The sequence below is a fragment of the Pseudophryne corroboree genome, chromosome 9 (assembly GCF_028390025.1).
Source record: "Pseudophryne corroboree isolate aPseCor3 chromosome 9, aPseCor3.hap2, whole genome shotgun sequence".
NCBI lineage: Eukaryota > Metazoa > Chordata > Amphibia > Anura > Myobatrachidae > Pseudophryne > Pseudophryne corroboree.
In genome coordinates, this window is record NC_086452.1 from 40023398 (window position 1) to 40037445 (window position 14048).

The 14048-nt window shown below is 45.7% G+C and overlaps 1 protein-coding gene across 3 annotated transcripts in view; it reads left to right on the forward strand.

The window, feature by feature from the left end:
- The first annotated feature begins 2579 nt into the window (after positions 1-2579).
- Positions 2580-14048, forward strand: part of KANK4 (KN motif and ankyrin repeat domains 4) — a 290111-nt gene continuing 278642 nt past the window's right edge. Inside the window, exon 1 of one of the 3 annotated variants that reach the window (XM_063939217.1) lies at positions 2580-2671. The gene's annotated coding sequence lies outside the window, so the exon portion shown is untranslated. Of the gene's footprint in view, positions 2672-4514; positions 4554-14048 lie in introns of those variants that run through there. The other 2 variants (XM_063939219.1, XM_063939221.1) reach the window with 2 other exon arrangements.

Sequence of the window (14048 nt, forward strand, 5' to 3'; positions counted from 1 at the left end):
AAATACCTGTCTTGGTTTTGGAGGATTAATATAGTTAAGATGAATACCCTCCCTAAATTACTATATGTAATGCAGACCCTCCCGATCCGCATCCCGGAGTCCTGGTTCCGAACTGTTTCACTTTTGATCCAGCAATTTGTTTGGCAGAGGAGGAGACCTAGGCTTAAACGCTCCCAGTTGACCAAATCGATTGAGAGAGGCGGCCTCCAGCTTCCTGATATAAAGTATTACTATCATGCCATTCTTTTGAGTAGAGTTATAGACTGGACGAGACACCGTGAACTTAAACAATGGGTGGAACTGGAGGGCCTGTACGTACAGCAATTCCCAGAAATATTTCCTTGGCTCCCCTGCTCCCCTAAGTTGCACCTTCCCCATCCAACTATAACTCCTACACTTGCTACCTGGAAGTCATTGCGGGAACTACCTTATATCTCTTCTAAATTCGGCCCCTTGACATCCTTTCTGGCCAACCCTGACTTTGCTCCGGGTGTCAACCCTGCCCACTTCTCGCAATGGGCGCTAAGAGGTCTGTTCAGGGTCGGTCAGATGGTGTCGTCGACTGGAGTAAGACAGTTCTCAGACCTGAGTTCGAAGTGGGACATCCCCCAACAAGACTTTTGGAAGTTCCTACAAATAAGACACTTTTTGGTGACTGGGTCTAGATTCCGGAACGCCGCTAGAGAAACTCTGTGTTGCTGTCCTTGACCCGACCCACACTATTTCCACACTTTACAAGATTGTTTGCCACTCCCAGCCTACCGTTACTCCATCCTTTGCTGTGGCTTGGGAGAGGGACCTGGGCATTTCCTTGTCGCCTAGAGACTGGGGTAAAAAAATCCTAAAAATTCACATGAGCTCTGTCTGTGTCCAGGTCAGAGAGACTCAATATAAAGTCGTGACGAGATGGTACAGGCACCGCTCTCTTCTCCATGCTATGTATCCCTCCTCTTCAGCTCTCTGTTGGCGTTGCTCCTCCCCATCTGGCACCCTTCTACATATATGGTGGATATGTCCACTAATCCAATCCTTCTGGCGGGAGGTAATACACATCTCTCAGGCTATTCTTAAGACTCAAATCCCGCATGATCCAGCATTTTGGCTTATTAATCACTCCAAAATTCCAATGTCCCAACACAAACATTCTCTATTGCGCCATTTAAGTAACGCAGCACGTGCTGTTATCCCGTCCATGTGGAGGTCCCACCTCCCTCCTACGAGTCGTACGTGGTTCACAAAACTAGATTATTTTATGAGAATGGAGGATCTGTTCCTCTCATCGATAGGCAAGTCTTGTGAATTTAATTCCACATGGTTCCCTTGGCTGAAATACAAGGCCTCCCAGGCCTACTTAGCCACTCCCTTGGATAGTAACTAATACCCCCATTTCTCTATCTCCCATAACTTGCTAAGTGGTACCTCGCCTTCTCTTACTCCTCTTCTCTTTATCTCTCCTTTTCTTCCTTCCTACTTCTCCTTGTCTCTACCCTTGGTGCCTTTCGGCGCATCTATTCTGTTCCCCTACTAGTTTTCTTGTTTTTTATGTATGAGAACAATTGCTGCTACGGTATCCGGACTCCAGGTCGACAACAAAAAGGTCGACACACCTTATGTCGATGCCAATTGGTCGACATACCTTAGGTCGACATGGGCAAAAGGTCGACATGGACAAAAGGTCGACAGGAACAAGGTCGACGTTGAAAAAGGTCGACATTAGTGTTTCACAATTTTTTTCTTTTTTGGAACCTTTTCATACTTAACGATCCACGTGGACTACGATTGGAACGGTAATCTGTGCCGAGCGAAGCGGAGCAAAGGCACCATGCCCGAAGCATGGCGAGCGAAGCGAGCCATGCGAGGGGACGCGGTGCACTAATTGGGGTTCCCGGTCACTCTACGAAGAAAACGACACCAAAAAAACATAAAAAAACTCATGTCGACCTTTTTCCATGTCGACCTTGTTCCTGTCGACCTTTTGTCCATGTCTACCTTTTGTCCATGTCGACCTAAGGTGTGTCGACAAATTGGCATTGACCTAAGGTGTGTCGACCTTTTTGTTGTCGACCTGGAGTCCCAGACCCTGCTGCTACACACCACAGCCTTTTCGCAGACATAGCTAGATTTCTTGCGATGTTTTCTTAGAATAGACCCCTCTCCTCGGCTGTTAAACTCCAATGGCCTGCTCACATGGTATATAATACCTCTGAGGATTACACTCCCTTCTGCAAGTTTGCTACCTCTTCTTTTTGATGTATGTACAATTAGATTTGTGTATATTGGCTTTATCTGTGTGGTGTTTCTGTACTTGTAACTGCATTGGTGTTTTTCTTTCCTTGTTCATGTCTTTTGAAAATCCTTCATAAAAAAACTGATTATATAAAAAAATATTGAAAAACAGGGACAAATCATTAAACCTGGAAATTGGGGACAGTTGACAGCTGTGTTGTCATGGCCATATGCCTTTATCACAGAAGAGGATGTCAGCCGTTCTTGGGCGACTCACAAGCCTGCAGAATGTTAGTGCCATATATCATATCCAAGGCCCACAAGCTGATCGCAATCTGTGTCTTACTTGTCTCCCTCTGATTACAGCACATGAGAAATAGCCTGCAATAGAGAGCATGCGGGGGTAGAACTATTCGTACAGTGGAGGTGATCCTACATACTGCGGGTATGCAAGTTTTATATTCTATTTGCCATCCTTTATCCATCTATTTGTTTAATGACTTGTCTTTCATTGTATCTGTCATCACCACTCAAAATGCATCTGCTGTCATCCCTGTCCTTATTCTGTTAAACACACGGGAGGGGGGATTGTGCAACTGGTTTACATTCTGAAAGAAATGTAGGATGTGTTATTTGTGCTGATTTCTGAGTGGAATCCGTGGATTATATCCCGCACCACTATGTAATTACATGTTTCATTCTCTACAATATGGTATGTATTACAATTTTCCACAATGAATACACCACAAGCCGTTTGACATTTTATCAAACCAGTTACTCACGGAAGAATTACGTTTATTTTTGGATGTAAAGAAAGCCATCTTCAATTTTGGTTAAAGGGACCTGATTGCAGGAGTTTACAATCTAGAGCAGGCATTCCCAACCACGGTCCTCAAGGCACACTAATGCTGCATTTAGATCGCAAATGCCGGATCCTACCCGGTAAGAGAAACGTGTACTTACCGGGTGGGATCCGGCATTTGCGCTCCGTTGCTGGCTTTCCGACCCGGCAATATAACGGGTCGGTTGCCATAGCAGCGGAGGGCGCAGCAGCAGCAGGGGCGGGGGTGGAGGCGGCGCCGGGAGATGAGCTCATCTCCTGCGCCGCCTCTGCCTATGCTGTGAATGGGAGCCGTGTCGCATCGGAACGGCTCCCATTCACACTGCGCCTGACCCGGTAATCAACCCGGTAATAACCCTTCTTTTTTTACCGAGTTGAATTACCGGGTCAGGCGACCCGCTAATTCTAAAAAGGACCTTTCACATCGCACACTGACCCGTTTCGACACGGCAATATGCCGTGTCGATACCGGGTTTTTAGTGCGATGTGAAAGGGGTATGACAGTGCAGGTTTTAGTGATATCCAGGCTGCAGCACAGATGGTTAAATCAAAATAACTGAGCTACTAATTAAGTCACCTGTCCTGAAGCCTGGCTATCACTAAAACCTGCACTGTTAGTGTGCCTTGAGGACCGTGGTTGGGAATGCCTGATCTAGAGAGAGTGTAATGCTGAGATATTGGGGGCCAGAGGTACTGGATGGTAACTATAGTATCAGCATACTTGCCTGCCTGACCCTCTCCATGAAGGAGAAAATGCTCTGTTCCTGGACTTTCCTGGTAATGTATGATTGCCATCACCTGTGGTGAAACACCTTTCTTATCAATTACCTAGCTCACCACAGGTGATGGCAATCATACATTACCAGGAAAGTCCAGGAACAGAGCATTTTGGGTCAGGTAGGCAAGTATGAGTATCAGAGAGTGACTTTTGGGAGAGTATGAAAGATTGGAGATGATATGAGCATACCTCCCAACATGACCCTCTCCAGGAGGGACACAATGCTCTGCTTTTGGACTTTTCTCTTTTATGATTGCCAGCACCTGTGTAGAACAGGTTAATGGATAAGAAAGGTGTTTCAGTACAGGTGCCAGCAATCATAAATTAAGAGAAAAGTCCAGAAGCAGAGCAATCTGTCCCTCCTGGAGAGGGTCATGTTGGGAGGTATGTATGAGTGTCTGGTCAAGCAGGGTAGGGAGATTCATATTGGGGGGCACAGGAGAAGTCTTGGAGGTGGTGGTGAGCGGGTGTAATCAGAGAGGAGGTGAGACCCAGTTCAAAAGAGTGAGGGAGAATGACTGCTGAGTTGGTCAGAGATGTATGAAGGGGTGGAGTTGGTGACAGCAGGTGAAGGTGAGCAGAATTAGTCTCTGTTGGTTATGGGGAGCAGGTGTATGGGTTTGCAGAGAGATTGAGGGCATATGGAATGGCCAGAGAGAGATTAGGTAATAGACAGTGAGGAGAAGCCAAATACAATGAATAGTCAAGGTGGGTGATCGTTGTAGCATGGAATACTGAAAACATGACCTGTTAGAGAGGTTTCTGAAGCTCTACACCAGGCATGTCCAAACTGCGGCCCTCCAGCTGTTGTGAAACTACATATCCCAGCATGCCCTGACACAGTTTTGCTGTCAGAGAATGCTAAAGCTGTGTCAGGGCATGCTGGGATATGTAGTTTCTCAACAGCTGGAGGGCTGCAGTTTGGACATGCCTGCTCTACACTAAGCTGGACGCTCACACACACACACACACACACACACACACACACGTGTCCTAGAACAAGTCCAGTGCTTATACAATCAAAATCAATTGTATTTGCATTAAGCAGGTGGTGACCGTTTATTGGGTTGTATGTGTGCATTTATTTTCTGATTGCTCTGGTGGAAGAGGTCTCATCAAATGTGGCCTCTCCTGGGGTAGCAATCAGCTGTCCAGTATGGGTAAAGTGACCAGCATGTCCTGCTCTCATACAGCAAACTGATCTTTTACTTTCCCTCCTAAGAAAAAAGCAAAACAACAGAAAACTTAATTTATTCATCACCAGTGATACTAGGTGCAAATCAGGAGACAGCACAGCGAGGCACAAAGCAGACACTGCTGACAGTATAATTTATCCCAATCAGTGGTACCGTTTATTGGAAACGGTTAAAAGGAAAGCACAGTCTGCTTTATTCTCATTATCTCTCAGTGTATTAAACACATACTCAGACTTTCTCCAATAACCTCTGTTACTAAAGGCAGCTATACACTGCAATTATTGTTCCAATCAGCCTATAATTGGCTGCAATTATCAGTTTGTCAGACATGAGAAAAATTTTCATATGCCTGTAAGACGCAGTAACCGTGTACGACAATGGCCCTCATTCCGAGTTGTTCGCTCGCAAGCTGCTTTTAGCAGCATTGCACACGCTAAGCCGCCGCCTACTGGGAGTGAATCTTAGCTTAGCAAAATTGCGAACGAAAGATTCGCAATACTGCGAAAAGATTTATCTGTGCAGTTTCTGAGTAGGTCGAGACTTACTCTGCCACTGCGATCAGTTCAGTGCTTGTCGTTCCTGGTTTGACGTCACAAACACACCCAGCGTTCGCCCAGACACTCCCCCCGTTTCTACAGCCACTCCCGCGTTTTTCCCAGAAACGGCAGCGTTTTTTCACACACTCCCATAAAACGGCCAGTTTCCGCCCAGAAACACCCACTTCCTGTCAATCACACAACGATCACCAGAACAAAGAAAAAACCTCGTAATGCCGTGAGTAAAATACCAAACTTCTTAGCAAATTTACTTGGCGCAGCCGCAGTGCGAACATTGCGCATGCGCAGTTTGCGGAAAATCACTGTGATGCGATGAAAAAGAACGAGCGAACAACTCGGAATGAGGGCCCATGTCAGATAATTGGTCTGTCTGTGTGATGGGAAGCTATATATATCTCAAGGTGTATGGCCAGTGTAAGCACTGAGTCTCATCCGCTAACCAGGTGGTATCTGCTGGTATATGGTTATCTACATATAGCATATTCTAAAGGGCCCTACACATTGGCCGATCCGCTGCCGATGTCAAAGTCAGAAAAATGTCTCTATGCACGTTGCCATATTCGCACCGCACACTGGTCCGTGCTGCGCATGCGTACGCTCTCCCGTGAAGGCGCATACCCGCAATAGCGTGCACTCGCAGGCGCGGTATGCGTATTTACGGTAGAGTTTATGTAGTCGTAGCGTGCGACTCATTCGTTACATATTTTCACAATTAATGAAGTTTATAGATCATGATCCCTTTGATAGTTTCTGAAAGTTTGGTTAATATAGAAGGTCCCTGAGCTAAGGAATCCCTCTTTGTATCGTACGAAGGGTCTAACAGGAATCATACAGCAGTGTTTGGTACCCATCGGAAGAGTATTTAATTAGCAATATTCCGGTGTTGGTTTGGAGCGTATTAATCGCTCGTGCGAATAGTTATGGACATAAGAAGTTTATGTCCATTTCTACTATTTACTCATACTCAGGTATGCGGCGGGAAACCTAGTTCCCCACCCACCTGAGCTGTTTGAAATCGTCACAGCCCACCTGTATGAATCAACCTATGACCTTTTGTTGTGATACAGGGTCGAATTCCTTCATCCAATGGACAATGGGATTGTAGGGACTATGAGATTGCATTGTGTGTGGGGCATAAATAGGCAGGCCGACCACATCCAGCTCTCACTCTTCAACGGTTCTCATTGCTGAAAATCGGGTGCTGGATGTCCAGGCGCATGCGATCGTTTACCCTGTGCGTAAGTTTCTCTCCGTAATCATTGTCTTTCTGTGAGCCAATTTCTCTCATCTCTCTCCGTCTCTCTCTCTCTCTTTCCCTTCTCTTTCTCTCGTATCTCCCCTAGACTAGTATTGTATTGTATTAGATAGTATTGTATTTTGGTTAGGAAGTCTTTGTTATATTGTAGTGTATCATTTGTACTGTTATCCCCTTTTTACAAGTATACTAGATATAATACAGTTAATAGGCTTTGGACCCTAAACCAGTATCTGTGTATTTCCTATAGTGTTAAGTGTTCACTTGAGCGTCGGTGACGCTCAAGCAGCTTTGTAGTTAGTCAGGTTACACAAGGTTGCACTTACACCCTGTATTCACATTAAGGTATTCCGTGTATTTCATTGGTATAAGGTTTAGACATAAAGGTATAGCGTTGTGAGCGTCTGCGCCGCTGGTGATCTCCTCGTGGTCTCGAGCGTCCGCTACGCCATAGCGAATCATTACTCTAGTCATAGCCAATAACGTGTCCTGTGATCGCTGGGCCGTGAGCGAACGTGACGCTTGAGCGTCTCGCCTACGGCTGAGCGATCGTTACGCAACTAGCGTACCATTACGGTACTTCTTAAGTAAACAGCGTACAGTGTTCTTAGCTTCATAAAGGGTTGTTTATACGACAAGGGAATTTAGCATTGTCAATTGGGGACTCGTCCTATCCTTCTCATATCTGCACTAGGTAGATCAGCAGACATTATCCCCCCAGCAAAGGGTGGGAGGTTGTCTCGCAGTGCTGACGGGATAAGCGTCTGCTTCGCTTAGATAAAGAGTGCTGAAGGAATCCGGGAACCGGAAGTAAGAACAAAACGCTTGTGTCTTTTAAAACTGTTTTATTTCTCTTCTGTCTTGCGTATACACGCACGCATACATTTATCTGCATTTCTTTTTCAAATTTCGTATATCACTATTCCTGTTTGCCAAGTTTTATAGTTGATTAGAAAGTGCAAAAAGAGATTTGCTGTTATTTCATAGTAGAGGTAATAGTTAAAGTATAGACCAACACACGGCTTGTCTGGGAGATAAGACAGTCAGTGTGGTGTGCGGTAGATGATCAGGGATCACCTACATTGATAAAGGTAGAAATTGTGTTACGGTGGATCTTTGTTTTGCGTACACGTGTCCCTAACAAAAGACTTGCGTACGCAATCCAAACGGCAGACGCACGCAGCGTACATTACGCAACGTAGCGTCTGGTTACGCAACGTAGCTCAAGTCACGAAAAGTTGAATTAGCGCAAAGCGATAATTAGCGCAAAGGCGATAAGTAACGCACAGCGGTAAATAACGCGACGCGGTAAATAACGCAAATCTATTTTTGGAAAAATCTGAAATTTAGTTTAACAGATCCTGCTCCTAATTGGTAACACAGTTGGACTGAAGACAATTTCTGCGCAGAAATAGATATAGAAACAAAAGTGTACATGTGTTGAGTGAGTGTGGTTTTGTATACAAAAGTTTATATAACTTTAAGGTGGAACCAAAAGGAAAGTCGGGTACTCGTCAAGGGACACACGTGTAAGTGACATATACGGTGGCTAGGGAGGCATCCCTGGTTAAATAATATTTGAGCATTAGAGTATAGCGGACCATAAGGTAACAGACCAGGAGGTCATTAACAGAAGGTAACAAGACCAGGAGGTCGTAAGGTACTAAAAGGTCCGCTATAAAGGTACAAGAGGCACAACGCCTGGGGTGTTGGTGCAGAACCCATATAGGCCATAAGCTCTTGCTGAAGGAATCGCGGCCGGAAACATCGATTCCATTGATCTTTCAGTACATGACAAGTAGTGCTTATGTACTGAACGATTGGACCGCACGTAATTGTGTGCAGTAGTTAGTAATCTGACCTAATACCATTAGAGTAAAGTGGTCACAAACGCTATCTGTACATTCTGACGTGATTTGTGTAATTTTTTATTTTTGGAAGGGAAGTTCGCTGGTCACTCAGGAACTATCTAACAACCCCAACTTTACTGGAAAGAGTAAGTGTCCTGCGGGTAACCCTCATATGTTCCAGTAAACAGAAGGTTCCATAGGGGCCCTGTATCGAGTACGCCAGCACCATATCGGTGTGATCAGGTCGTATTGGTCGAGGTGGGCGAGTGAGTGGGGTACTCGGTAAACCGCCACCGCCGGCCTACTGTGGAGTAATTTGGTTGTCTGTAAAGGCTTGCTGAAAACCTTGATACAGAAATCCAAGGAGGACTAAGCAACACCTGCAGACTATGGGGGCCAGTTGCTCAGGTAGGGGGCGATCAACCCTGGTTCAGGTTGATTCTGTGAACCGACCAGTTGGGTCGGCACGATATGTAATGTGTGAAAAATATGGAAGTCACACCGAATCTTTATGCGATGAATGGGAAAGAATGACTGTACAAGACAGGGACAAATTCCCAAGAATAGGTAGCTTTAGTCCAGACGTGTTACAAAATTTAAGGAGGAGGATATGTCTCGTAAAATCAACAAAGAGACGAATTCAGCATCATGATTACTTACAGTTATGGCACCAGGAAGGTGAGATACAGAGAGGTTTGGCTCTGGCGGCGGGATCTGGGGCAGTCAGGAAGCTGATAGCCACAGCTCCACCTCCACCATACATTGCAGGAGAGAAGTTGATTACGGAGAGAAACGCACTGGGTTGTAAAACACAAACTCTTAGTAACCCTGTAAATGTTAATGATGTTAACCAAATAACTCATGCAAGTATTAACCCGTGCAAGATGTACCCTGTTTTGAACCTTCCTCAGGAGTGTGATCAAGAAGAAGATTCGGCAACAATTTCAGCGCTCTCTCTAGCGGCCACCATATCAGAAACCACAGTAGGAACTGCACCACCCACGAGATTAGTGAAGGCCCCTAGCGGAGGGATAGGTGAGGTCGTGTCAACGGGTAAGTACGGCACCATGCACTACACTGAAACAATTGTACCACAAGTTGTAGAATCTACGCAGAATGAGGCTGTTAGAATTGCTCCTGTAAAGGTGATAGTAGTTCCCAATGGGAAAACAGATGCATCAGGAGCCACACCCGTCAGGAACATTGCCATGTATTGCCCGTTCACTAGAATGGAATTGAGGACCATAGTGTCTGAATTCCCAGACCCCAGAAAAGATTTAGTGGCAAGCCAAAAATACATCAGGGATCTAGGAAACACTTTAGAGCCCAATAATAAGGATTGGCAGATAGTGCTAAGAGCTTGCTTACCTTCCAATGTCGACTCAGTTAAATTCTTGGCTGATTGTCGACTAGATAAAGATGTACCGCTTACAGATGTGTACGACCAGGATAATGTAAAAAGGATAAATTTACAGCTAAAGGAGTATTTCCCAGCCGTTGTTAAATGGAATAAAATATTTTCCATTAAGCAAAAGGAGTCCGAAACGGCAGCAGAATATTTCCACCGGGCACTATCAGAAATGGCAAAATACACTGGTATAGAAGACATTAAGACCAACCCAAACCATCGAGAAGTAGCAGTATCTGTACTGATGGATGGTTTGAAAGAAACATTAAAAGCTAGGGTACAGACCACACAACCATGTTGGCGAGGTCTGTCAGTGTCCACCTTGAGAGAGGCTGCTGTTGATCACGACAAAAACATCACTAGACACAGGGAGTCGCAAAGTGATAAGTTGATGTCCGTAAGTATACAGGCGCTGACCACAAGGCAGCCTGCGTATGTACCACCGAATCCTGTGGGTAAGGCAAGTGTAATAACATGTTTTTCTTGTAACAGACCGGGACACTTTGCACGAGAATGTAGAACAAAGAATGTACAAAGATCTTTTCAACCCCCTAGACAACAACACAACACACGACATTGGGAGCAGGGTCCACAGAGGCGGAGTTTTGAGCCACATACAGGGGAAACAAAAAGATATCCCCCGAACAGAGACTGGCAGGCCTCTGGTAGTTCCCAGCTAACTCCCCCACAAGTAGTTGCTGCCAATGGGATTCAGGGAGGTCAGCATACCCAATAGGGGTGTGGCCACACCTGTAATCTGCAGCCAGTTAAATTGATTGCCAGTCTTGGAAGCGAACCAGAGATTGCAATCAATGTAGCTGGTAAAACTTTAAACTTTCTTGTAGACACAGGGGCGGCCAAGTCAGTGATAAATTCGACAGTGGGCATGAGAACCACTGGTAGGACAATTCCAGCCATGGGAGTAACAGGAGTAGTCCAGCACTACCCTGTTAGCAAACCAGCCGAGATTACAATAGGGCCTTTGCATACCAAGCATTCCTTTTTGCTGGCTGCATCGGCACCAACTAATCTCCTGGGGAGAGACTTACTATGTAAAATGGGTTGCGTCATTTATTGTACTCCTGAAGGTGTATTCCTGGACATACCTGAGAATCACGCTCAGGAGGTACGAGACATGTTAGACTCCCCATCAAAATTAATGTCACATTCCATTATGACAAATAGGAATCCATCCCAAGTAGAAGAGATGATATCTCAGATACCAGAGTCACTTTGGACAAAAGATGGACAGGACACTGGATTAATGGCAAACGTAGCTCCAGTAGTTGTACAAGTAAAAGATGGTAGGATAGCTCCAAAAATCCCACAGTATCCTCTGAAGCCAGAGGTGGAGTTAGGAGTTTTCCCAGTAATAGAACGCTTGCTGCAACAGGGCATTCTGGTAAGAACGTCCAGCACAGCCAATAGTCCCATCTTCCCTGTTAAAAAGAGTGGGGGGAGGGGTTACAGGCTAGTGCAGGATCTAAGGGGGATTAACAAAATAGTTGAAAGTCAGTTCCCCGTAGTGCCTAATCCAGCTGTCATCCTAATGCAAATTCCTCCCATTGCCAAATTTTTCACTGTTATTGACCTCTGCTCCGCTTTCTTTTCGGTACCTCTGCACCCTGACAGCCAATATTTGTTTGCATTCACATACAGAGGAGTCCAATACGCGTGGACTCGGTTACCCCAAGGTTTCATAGATAGTCCAAGTATATTTTCTCAGGCTTTGCATGATTGTTTACAGTCTTTCCAACCAGAGAGTGGATCAGTATTGATACAGTATGTGGATGATTTATTACTGTGTTCAGATTCACTGGAAGCATCTCTGAAGGATACGAAACAGCTCCTGTTTCATCTTTCAGACACAGGTCACAAGGTTTCCAAAGACAAGTTACAATTATGCCAGACTAAGGTAAAATATTTGGGACACTGTCTAACACAAGGACTGAGACACCTGACCGCTGATAGAATCCAAGCCATTAGAGACATGACACTGCCACAAACCCAGCAACAGATCAGGACGTTTTTAGGAATGTGTGGGTATTGCCGTAATTGGATCCCAGGGTTTTCCATATTGGCGTTACCTTTGCAGGAAATGGTCTCTTCAAACAAACCTGATCGGATTTCGCATACAGACGAATCCGAAACAGCATTTGAGAGACTCAAACAGTGCCTAACGCAGGCACCAGCACTAGGTATGCCAGACTATGGGAAACCCTTTGAACTATACGGAACAGAAAGTGCTGGGTGCGCAGGAGGTGTACTAACCCAAAAACACGGTGACGCCAGCAGGCCAGTCGCATACTACAGCGCCCAGCTAGACACGGTAGCGCGATCCCTCCCCACATGCTTGCGTAGCGTTGCGGCGATAGCATTGCTAGTGACAAAAAGCGAAGATGTCGTGCTAGGCCACAACCTCACAATCCATACACCACATGCGGTATCTGCCTTATTGAATTCTGCCCAAACCAGACACGTCTCATCTGCAAGGTTTACAAGATGGGAATTGGCATTAATGGCCCCAGTAAACATCACCATAAGGAGATGCAGCGCATTAAATCCTGCAACATTTCTCCCAGGTGTGCCTGGTCAGGCAAAAAGGGTGGAAGGTGAGAGTGATGGGGAAGGAGGATTTAATGCAAAGGGAGATACACATGATTGTATGGAATATTTGACCCAAAATTTTACCGCAAGGCCTGACATCAGTGACAACCCACTGGAAGATGCAGAACTCACGTTCTACACGGACGGTAGTTGTCATAGACAGTCAGACTCGGGAGACTTGTGTACTGGATACGCAGTCGTAGATGACCAAGACACCATAGAAGCGGAACCGCTAGGCCCACCTCACTCAGCCCAGGTTGCTGAACTGGTCGCCCTAACCAGAGCATGTGAATTGGCTAAGGGTAAGTCAGCCAATATCTACACCGATTCTAGATACGCCTTCGGGGTAGTACATGATTTCGGAGCCCTATGGCGCCTCAGAAATTTCATGACGGCAGCTGGTACACCGATAGCGCATGCAGCATATATAAAAAGGCTTCTAACAGCGATACAGGAACCCGACAGAGTGGCTGTTATCAAATGTAAAGCACATACATATAGCCAAGACCCAGTATCCCTTGGTAACAGCCGAGCAGACGAAGCCGCAAAGCTTGCAGCTGCTACCCCCATACAGACAGACACCACACAACTGATGGTATTTAATACCATCAACACACAAAAGTTGTGTGAGATGCAGAATTTGTGTTCCACACAGGAAAGAGCAGTCTGGAAGGCAAAGGGATATGGCCAGGAGCCCTCAGGGCTCTGGACGGATGGACATGGTAAACCAGTGGCCCCCAGGGCATACCTTCCATGTCTGGCTGAAGCAGCTCACGGGCTGACTCATCTAGGCAAGGAGGGGATGTGCAAATTGGTAAGAGCATACTGGTGCGCCCCAGGATTCTCCTCTCATGCGAGTAAGAGAGCAATGTCATGCCTTACCTGCCTGAGAAAGAATATTGGAAAAGCAATACCTACAGAACCATCCCATATCCCACCTGCCGGCGGCCCTTTCCAGGTAATACAAATCGACTTCATTCAATTACCCCCATGTCAAAATTTGAAATATGTACTTGTTTGTATAGATGTTTTCTCGAATTGGGTCGAAGCTTTCCCAGCAGCTACAAATACCGCTATGTTTACCGCTAAGAAAATTGTGCAGGAATTTGTATGTAGATATGGTATCCCTAGAATCATTGAAAGTGATAGGGGTACCCATTTTACAGGTGATGTCTTTCAAGGAATGTGTAAGTTGATGGGAATTGATAGCAAGCTGCACACTCCGTACCGTCCACAGGCGAGCGCGAAGGTCGAAAGAGTGAACAGCACTATTAAAAATAAATTGAGTAAAGTAATGGCAGAGACAGGATTGACGTGGCCAGAAGCTTTA